The following is a 10,951-nucleotide window of genomic DNA, read 5'->3' on the forward strand; positions in this document are numbered from 1 at the left end:
AGAAATAGTTCCTAAAATTTCTCTTAGTATAAATAGCAAAATAAAATATTACCAAGTGTTGATAAACTACCTAGTATTTTAAATTTCCATTTATAAGTGTCCTTTTGTTCTAATACGTTACAAGAGAACTAAGAAATATGTTTAAGTATAGTTTTCCCCACATTAACCCCCAAGTTAATATTTACCAACAACCATACTATCCAAGCGTTGTTAAACCATAAAGATAAACTACCTTCAGACCTTTTGTCTGGCATCACCTATATTTACAAGTGTGACGCCTGTAGCGCCACTTATATTGGCCAGTCGAAACGGTCGGTCCGGACAAGATCTTCCGAACTTTTATGGCATTTCTCCTCGTACTGGTTGCTTGCTGGCCAAGCCAACCAGATCACCGATTTTTACAGCATGTAGAGGAATGTAATACAGGTAGAAGATTGGAAAATTTTAGTGTGCTTGGTACTTTTAGAGAAGAGTCATTATTGAGAATCTCTGAGTCAATAGAAATATTTTTAAGGAAACCAGATCTTAACCTTGACAATTCATCTTATCCCTTGCTTTTAATATAAATCATTCAGTCATTCATTTGTAGTGTAAACTTTCCATCTCTGTCTCCCACCATTCTGTTTTTAGTATACGGTTGTAATTTATTTTAAAGATCTTATATTTAATTTTTTAGTAGTAGCCTGGTGCAATTTATTTTAAAGATTTTAACCATTATCTATTGTTGCTACTTTTACTCAGCTTTGTCAGCCAATAATTACATATTCTTGTAACTACCATTAAATACTGTAATTGTCTCTTTTAGGCTTGAAAATGTTGTAATTGAAGAAACAACGAAACGCGTCGCAATAAAAATGTGGTGTCTCTTAACCTACGCTTTCTTTTCCTTCTGAGATTGAGATTTCCAAAACATCTGTCTACTTTCACTATATATATATTTATATATATATATTATATTATATATCTATATATATATATATATAGTGTGTGTCTATTTACGCTTTTACTCTTACAGGTATTAGCGCTAAAGGTTTGTTGTGATACTATTGCTTAGGGAATAAGGGCTATCCCCTAAGCAAAAAACACCACAGAGGCATATGAAATTCATTGCTTAGTTCAGCAGAGAACGCTTGGGTATCAAACCTGGGACGTCTGGATCAGGGTAAAGACAGAGAATTCTAACCACTGGGCTTGAAGAAACACACAAACACACACACACACACACACACACACACACATATATATATATAGTAGTATATATATATATATATATATATATACTTATATACATGTGTGTGTGTTATATGTATGAGTATGTATATGTGTGTGTGTGTGTGTGTATTATATATATATATATATATATTATATATTTATATTTATATATATTTATATTTATGCATGTATAGTGCTTGCATATAGGGGCATAGTATTGTCTCTTGGGCAAAAGCAAGTCTTCCTACGTGTTGATGCGCATGCGTCGTCTATTAATTTAAGGCAACACTTTGTTCCCTAATTTCATATGTATATATATATATATATATATATATATATATATATATATGCATATATTTATATATATATATATATGCATACATATATATATATATATATATATATATATATATATATATATATATATGTATATAACATATATATATATGTATTACTATAAATATTCAAATTTTTTTTCCGCAATATTCAAGGCACTGGATTGCAGTCATTTGGCAGGGAGCTTACATTATAAATTCGGTTTTTTTTTCTGCTTGTTGCTGCCAGTTGAGAGCAATATCTTTATCCTTTTAGCTCATAAATTTAGTAGCCATCACGACGCCACCTGTTCTTGTCCAGTAAGCAGACAGAATATTAATTGTTGTTAAGGCGATTGTCAAGAAGTGGATCACAGTAGATGACTGCGCTGGCAGTCTAATCATTTTACTGAGTTGATTAGCTGTAATTAATTCAGACCCACGTCTCGCGCCACTTGCCTCCTTGATGCATATTTTATTATATCAGTGCGTTTCGCCTTTTGTTATGTATGTAGTTTAATGTTATCGATTTTTTTTTCTCGGATAAAGAGGCAGTGCAGCATATGGATCCTAGACACGCAGAGGAATAGTGGCTTGCTTGCTGGAGGGTCGCGGACCATGGAAACTGAGTACGTTTCGGGAGGAGCGCAAAGTATTGAAATTACACACCTTAACGTAACCTGTGCATCCTGCTTTGCCACCCCCCTGCAGTTATAGAACCACTGCTGCTGCTGAGTCAATCCCCCCCCCCCATATCTCCCCCCCCCACCCCCCCCACCCCCCCCACCCCCCCCCCCCCCCCTCTCAACCGATGTTCTACCCTTAACTTGAGAAAATGGTATACAAAGTATTGGGTTATATTACGAGCTATAATTGATTTTATTAATTTATTTATTTATTTTACCCTAATCCTTATTATTTTTTTCACATCTAGATTTTATTGTATGAAAGTGTTGCGATTGATATTAAAGGTTAAAATGGTACTAAATGGTGTGAGTATACAGATATTATGATTGAATGAATTTTGTTATATAGCGCTGAATGGCCTTTGATGCCCCAGTGCTTGGCTTAATGCCTAAATCCTATATTCAATTCAATTCAACTCAACCGATGTTCGATGAACGCTGGAAATGTCTGGAATTGTTTTCTGGAACAGGAGACGGTGTAAGAAGCACGCCAACGAGGTATTCACAGACGTAGCAACACGGAAAGGAGACGGGTGAGAAGAGTAACCAATGAGGAAAAATGTAACGCGGAAGAAGGTGATGATGATAATGTAGGGGAGGAGGTGGAGGAAGAGGAGGAGAAGGGGTGGGGGAGGAGGAGGAGGCCGGGTGGGTGATACGTCAGGGTAGGGAGTATAGCGGATGGGCGCCGCTCGGCCAGCGGCGTTCCAGCTCGGCTGTAGCAGCAGCAGCATCGGGGCCTCTCCAGAATATAACTACCATTAACAACACAATTAACCGTCCGAAGAGTCTCCAATAACGATCATTTGCATGCGAGCGGTGGTGTGCCAGCTATCAACGAGGCAGTACGCATTGAAATTATGCCGGCCGTTAAAGGACACGCTGTAAATGATAAGCGCTCGTTGAGGGTAGTTGAGAACAATAATCAGGTTATAAAGAGCCATTAGTGGGCAGGTAACATGAAGTTTATCCCGATAACGCGGTAGGAGGCAAGCTGAGGAGGAGGTCGGAAGAGGGGGTGAGTGGGTGGGGAGGGGGGGGGGGTCCAGAGACTATTTAGGAGGAATGATGGTCAGACGTAAATGGGAAAGAAGGGTGGGGTCTCGGTAGTGGTAGGAGGAGGCGTGCTGGCTTGCGTGCTAGAAAGCACAAACTTCCTTGTAGTGGTTGAGGAATTACAAGCCATTAATGACCAAGGTGGAATTCAAGCACAAAGGATGACAAACCGCGAATGTTGAAGAGAGAGAGAGAGAAAGAGGAAAATCGACCATATTGGTCTAAGCTCTCATTATACAACTTGAAATCAGTTTTGCGAAGTTGTAATGAAAGTCAATCATGCCATCACGGGGATAGGAATAGAGATAAACGATGGAAACATGAATATTCCATTTTTCTTTCTTTGTTCTTTACAATCCGTGTTTATGTGGTTGTCTTGCAAGAGGAAGAGCTTCTGTAGATCCTTTTAGATTTTTTCAGAACATGGCAAGGTAAAATTTGGCTAATCGGCTAAGTTAAGAGAAGAACTGTGCAATGACAGAAAATAGAAGAAATCAGTGTCATTGTCACTAAGGTGGAACTATACTCTGTTTTATCCCATCTGTCCATCCGCCTGTGGTGTTTGCTCATGGTAACACTGCATCCCGGGCTTTAAATAACATCCTATTTCGAATATTAACGGTGTAATTCGCATCCAGTAAATTATTAAAACACTTTTCAGTTGCAAATGTACACCAAGATATCCTTTTATTTACCCAAAACTTACACATAGCGTAACTATTTAAAGCCCGGGACGCAGTGTTACCATGCGCGACCACCACAGGCGGATGGACAGATGGTAAAAAACAAGAGTATAGTGTTCTTGACAATGTAGTAGAAGTAATGACTGCTAAGTGTTTGCGGACATTGAAATAAACTGTAGAAGTTGAGTGGCCTTAAAAATGAACAAGATTCTAATAGTCATCACATTAAACTATTTTTTTTTTATCTTTGATGAGCAAGAAGCATTGTCTTTGTGGGTTCCAGTTGAACGGTTCCACAAACTATGGTCGATTTATAATAATAAAACAGACTTTATTTCAATGGATGGGTCAATTTCTGGAATAATGAAGCTTGTAAATGAAGTAAAAACGTATGAAATTCTTATGTCATTAATACAGTCTTTTAACGAATTAAAATTTCTTCCGCAGGGGATATGTAACAAAATCTGCATCACTTTCCAGCAAAAATGAAATGGACAAGAGTTCAATTATCATTTAATGGGCTGTTTAAAATATTGCACGCGTTCCCTTAATTATGATGATAACTTATAGAGGATATTAGTTTAATTCAAGAAATTACCGTGAGAAAATAATTTTTTAATAAGTGTAAATTTCAGAATAATGTCAATTGAGAGAGAGAGAGAGAGAGAAGAATTCGCCATGAAACTTAAATTCTTTTTTTTTTTTGCATGTTTGTTAATCTTTAGTAACCCTCTCACAGATATCAGAATTTATCCGAATAACGAGGCTTTCGTAATCTCTATGTCACAGTAATGACATACCATTAAAAGGCTCTGTGCACGAAACAGCCTGGTAATGGTCCCAGTTGATAAACGGTTCCTTGTCATGGTCTTCATCCCACTAATTGCTGAGAAAACTGTCTGCTGCTGATATAACGTAAATCTTGCTTGGTTGGGAAGGACTGCAGGAGTTCATTGCCTGTCTCGAAGACTTAGTAAAGGTAGCGTGGATTTTTCTCCGGGTTTGGGGCTGCTGGAGCTTCATTACTATACTCTGTTTTTTCCATCTGTCCATCCGCCTGTGGTGTTTTCGCATGGTAACACTGCGTCCCGGGCTTTAAATAGTTACGCTATGTGTAACTTTTAGATAAATAAAAGGATATCTGGGTGTACATTTGCAACTGAAAAGTGTTTTAATAATCTACTGTATGCGAATTACACCGTTAATATTAGAAATGGGATATTATTTAAAGCCCGGGACGCAGTGTTACCATGCGCAAACACCACAGGGGGATGGACAGATGGAAAAAAACAAGAGTATAGTCTTCATTATCTTTTCCAAGGAATGGATATAAACTTTAGGGCATAGGCCATGCTCTGGGACCTATGAGTTCATTCAGCGCTGAAAGGGGAAATTGAGAGTGAAAAAGGTTTGAAAGGTGCAACAGGAGGAAGATCTCGCAGTTGCACTATAAGTCATTGTTAGGATAGAGAGAAGAAAGAAGAGAGCGAAAATGAACAGATGTACAGTAAAAGGAATAAAAGGAATTGCAGCTATGGGGCCGAAGGGGCCCTGCGAAGAAACTTAAGTAACGTCTACAGTGGCCCACGTGAGATGCATTGACGACACTACCCCACATGTGGGATCTTTCCTATAACTTTTAACCAGGAGGCTAAATGTGACATTTTTTCACCGTTCGCTTCTGCAGTAGGGCGGAGATATCTTCGCATTTTCCAGACAGTATCGGTATTCTTGAATTATTGAGCTTCTAAACTGGAAGAAGTGCAAGACATGAGAGGCCTCAGTCAGTAGACAGTTTTCTTTGAAATTTGTTGGAGAACTTTGTGTTAAAACAAATGTGCTTTGAAATCCACCGCACTGCAGTTTCATTTCGACTTGTAAACTTACGAATTTAAAGTTTTTTTAATTAATGTAAACTTATGAATTTAAAGTTTTTTAATCAATAACGAAAAGGTCGACATCTATTACCGAACGGTGTGTTGTAAATAAAAAGAATAAATTGCTGGACATTTCTCTCATGAACCTACAGAAAGCCTTTGACTCTCTAGTCTAGAAGGTATATTTAGGGATGGAGTGTGAAATTATATAACTTGAAATAAAAAATACAGTGGAAAAACAAGAATCTCTCTCTCTCTCTCTCTCTCTCTCTCTCTCTCTCTCTCTCTCTCTCACATGTAAAATTCGACCGGCAATATATTTAGTATCACGTAAAACGTAAACATTACTCGAAATCATAAAACAGCCAATAATAATAAATAATAATGTGGTCGGCACGACACCTAAGTGGAGGTGTCTTTCACAGATTTCTTCTAAGGCACCTACAAACACAATTACGTAATTACTGTACACACCCAAGCACAGACAAGGAGGAGGCCACAGGGTAGACTCTCTGCTCTATACGAATACATCACCACAGTGTACTCAGTGATTATTGGTCATTAGTTTTGTAAAGGAGAGTTGGATGACATTTAGCCTCTCTCTCTCTCTCTCTCTCTCTCTCTCTCTCTCTCTCTCTGCTTTTGGATCCCTTGCCGTGAACGCTAATGGCGGAGATGACCACGTCTAAACAGATCTAGTCTTTTGAAAGAGTATATATAGTCTTCACGGGTATTTGCTGCTCTCTCTCTCTCTCTCTCTCTCTCTCTCTCTCTCTCTCTCCTCTCTCTCTCTTGCCAGTGATGGTCTTTTGGCTTAAATACCAGTCATCGTTCTATTCACACATTTAATTATGAACTGAAAATGTAAACTAGTAGTATGTTCATATTGTTACGGATTGTGAGGGTGAGTCTGTGCAGAAGCGAAGAACAGACAAACATATCATAATAAAATAAAGCAAAGGTGATCTTGGAAGTAGCCAGATGCCCCGTATCCATAAAAGGAAGAGCGAGAAAAATCTTCTATACAATAAAAGAGAAACGAAAGAGAGCCCAAATCACCCCCATTTCGCATCGGGATAATGCGGTTCCCGAACAAATGGCTCCAGATGAACGCTTGAAAACTCCGAAGACAAATCGCTTTTGACCCCGACGCTGAAGAAGAAGGTGTCTGTCGGGTCGTCCCCCGGCAGGAGGGATCTCATTACGGCGTTAAGACTTGAGAAGGGTCCGCGATTAGATGCGCTCCGCCTATCCATCTGAATATCCCATTTTTATGAGGATGGTGACGAGGATAATGCTTGGTGGGGATGGTAAGGCTGATGATGATGATGATAATGATGATGATTATGATGATAGTGAGGTGGTCTGCTTTGGCGAAAGGGGAAGGGGTGGTGAAGGGGGGGAGGGGTGAGGCGGTGATGTGGCTGGCTCTAGCTCTGTTACTCTGAGGTGGTTGTCCTTCATTCGTCTGTCTGTCTGTCTGTCTGTCTCCATGTCTTTATACATTTCCTCCCCATGTTTGGTCTTCTGTTTAAATGCAGTCCTCATTAGGCCGTAATGGCGAAGTTGGGAATTAAAGTTCCTCTCTCTCTCTCTCTCTCTCTCTCTCTCTCTCTCTCTCTCTCTTCTTTACATACAAGATATGTGACACAGGGAATAAACTGCCACCAGAAGTTGTAAACAGCAACAGTGTGGAATAGTTTAAAAGAAGGCTAGACAAGATCATTAGGACACTGTGAATGAATAAGTAAAAGCTGCTCCTATAGAGATAATTGAGCACATCATGATGTCTCCTCGGATGGACTAATAAGTCTCTGAGACATCCTAATCCTTGTAACTCTCGTTTTTCCGTCTTCGTCTCCGTCAGTGTGTGTGCAGTGAAATCATCCGTCTGTCAGTCTTTAAGCACTTGCTTTGCTTTGTCTAAGTAAGGACGTTTGCTTAAAAGTCAAGTTATGGGCCTAAATTCCGCAGACTCTGGTAGGCATCACGTGTGGGAAAAAAAAAAAAAAAAAAAAGCCCCTCAGCAGCGTGGTTGGTATGGTATTAGCGTTCCACCTCGGTGGTCGCGGGTTCGATTCTCGGCCATTCCATTGAGGAGTGAGAGATGTGTATTTCTGGTGATAGAAGTTCACTCTCGACGTGGTTCGGAAGTCACATAAAGCCGTTGGTCCCGTTGCTGAATAACCACTGGTTCCATGCAACGTAAAAGCACCATACAAACAAACAATAAGAAATTCACAGAAAATTGAGAAATGCAGTTTTCTTTCTTTGGATAAGATAGATACATTAAATATACCTCCATTTCTCTTCCACTGAAATCCTGGCTACGCCCACAGAGGTTGGGCATCTTTAACTCCTCTGGAGTTTTGGGATTCTAATTGTGCGTAACTTTACTCTAATTATGCGTAACTTTACATTGTTTGAATCTTCGTATTGAATGATATTTTTGGACCTCTATTGACCCAATAACTGCATACGCAAAATCATTGTGTGCTCGATTGAAAAATGACCATGGGATGGCCCCCCTTTTAGGTTATCTGTGTAAGAAAACTAATGAGATGGCTATTTGTCTGTCCGTCCGCACTTTTTCTGTACGCGTTCAGATCTCAAAAACTACTGAGTTAGAGGGATGCAAATTGGTATGTTGATCATGCAGCCTCCAATTATCAAACATATAAAATTGCAGCCCTATAGCCTCAGTAGTTTTGTTTTTTCAAAGTTAAAGTTAGCCGCAATAGTGCGTCTGGCAACACTGTAGGTGCAAACAACAGAGGCCACCACCTTCCCGTGGCTGAAAGTTTCATTGGTCGCGACTGAGAGTTTTATGGGCAGCGGCTGAGAGTTTCATGGGCCGTGGCAGATAGTTCATACAGCATTGTACTCTATACAGAAAACTTGATTGCGTCGAAGAAACTTCGGCGCCAGTTTTATTTATTTATTTTTTTCCAAATAGGTTTTGAATTAAAACATTTTCAGTTCTGTAGACATTTTTGTGGTTGCATGTGCTTGGATCTTAGAATAGGGAAGTTGTGCGAATTTGAGATATTTAATAAACACGCGGAAACTTGTTCCCAAAATTTAGAAGGTAGGTATTTTGATGTCCTTAATAAAATCATCTTTATATATCAGAAAACTTGAAGGATTTAAGCAGGCCCTTATCCTTATAAGATCTAATTATATATATATATTATATAATATATATATATATATATATATATATATATATGTATGTATGTAATGTATTTAGGTATATGTTACTTATGGTTATCTACATCAAATTATCAAAAAATTTCACTGAAAATACGAGTTTTTGCTTGTCACCAAACTCAAGTCATTTAACGTCTCACAGGTGTTATTTTTTTTTTTCCCCAAGAATTATATCTTGGCAGTTTTCGCACTATATTTACCCAAACCTCATTAACGTTTACGTGAAGAAATAAGTTTAAAAAAATTTGCTACCTGCTCGTTATCACTTATAATAGTTAATAAGTTACCTTTTCATGTTTGCAGTAGTGCGTTTTTCCATTGTTAGTTTTTTAAACGATGGGCATGCGTCGGCCGGTTATACAGTGATATATTAGATTTTATATGCAGGTACACAACCACAAACACCTATATGTATATACAATATATATATATATATATATATATATATATTATATATATATATATATATATATATATATTATAGTGTGTGTGTGTGTGGTGTGTGTGTGTGTGTGTATATGTATATATGTATATATATATATATATATATATATATATATATATATATATATATATATACACATATCACACCACACACACACACACATAAACACATATATATATATATAGATAATATTAATATATGTATATTATTATATATTATATTAATGGCGCTACAAATTATTTTGCCGGACTACGGAAATAAATTAATCTTCGAACAGTCGGATGTTCGACAAAGCCCTTTAAAAAGCAGATCATCCCCAAAGCATAGCTGACGTCAGACGCTCACCCGACTGCAGCAGTGGGCTGGGCGTGACACCAGCGTAAACATAATAATTGATGTTTGATTAGAGCGTCTGCCAATGGCTTTATTGGTCATTAATGCAAATGAGGATGGCAATAAAGCATCGTTGAGCGACAATAACTGGTGATGAGTTGAGCAATTAAAAAGGCAGCGATTAAAAGGAGTTTTTTTTTTTCCGATATACGCGCCAATCAAAAACCGTCTGACACCTGGGCTGAGACTGAGTTGGCCTTGAAGCCGTGACGTCATCTTTACGGGAAGCGATTGGCGATGGAGATGGTTTCTTCATCTGGTCTCAAGGAGGTGATGGCTGAGACTCACGACGGAGGCTCCTTGTTGATTGATTGATTGATTGATTGATTAACGCGTCCATTGGGCGTCGAAAGGAGGCAACTAGAGAAAACCTGTCTCTTGTTATACATCTTTATATAATCGTCCATTTTTTGACAACCTAGCACTAAAGGGGAAAAAAATCTTGGCAGAAATGAAAATAAATAAATGAATAATAATGAAGTGGCTGTGTCAAAATTGCATATTTTCACATTTTTCTGTTATCTGCATCGAAGGTGATGTTATCATTGGCTTTCCTGTTTCAATAAAGGATATATGGTGAGAGAGACACACTTAATACTTAATTGAAACAGGAAGTCAATGATAAAGTCACCGTCACTTGAATATAATATTATTATTGTTGTTGTTGTAGTTGTTGTTGTTGTTGTTGTTGTTGTTGTTGTAGTTGTTGTTGTTGTTGTTGTAAAGGGTCCACAATAATACAAAGTGTTGAAAGTCCGTGTATAATTATTAAGACTTTACAGAAAGCTTTCTGTAAAGTCTTAATAATTATACATTATATATACTCTCGCGATAGTGAGTTTTTCCCTACTACAATTATTATTATTATTATTATTATTATTATTATTATTATTATTATTATTATTATTATTATTATTATTATTATTATTATTATTATTATTATTATTATTATTAGAACATGAACCGCATTCATATGGAATAAGCTCACAGGGGCCACTGACTTGACAAAGAATATGACCTTCATTTGAAAGAAGAGACAGAAGGTAACAGGCAGTACAAAATGAATAGTAGATTA

This window comes from Macrobrachium nipponense, chromosome 44 (genome assembly GCF_015104395.2).
Source record: "Macrobrachium nipponense isolate FS-2020 chromosome 44, ASM1510439v2, whole genome shotgun sequence".
Taxonomy (NCBI): Eukaryota; Metazoa; Arthropoda; class Malacostraca; order Decapoda; family Palaemonidae; genus Macrobrachium; species Macrobrachium nipponense.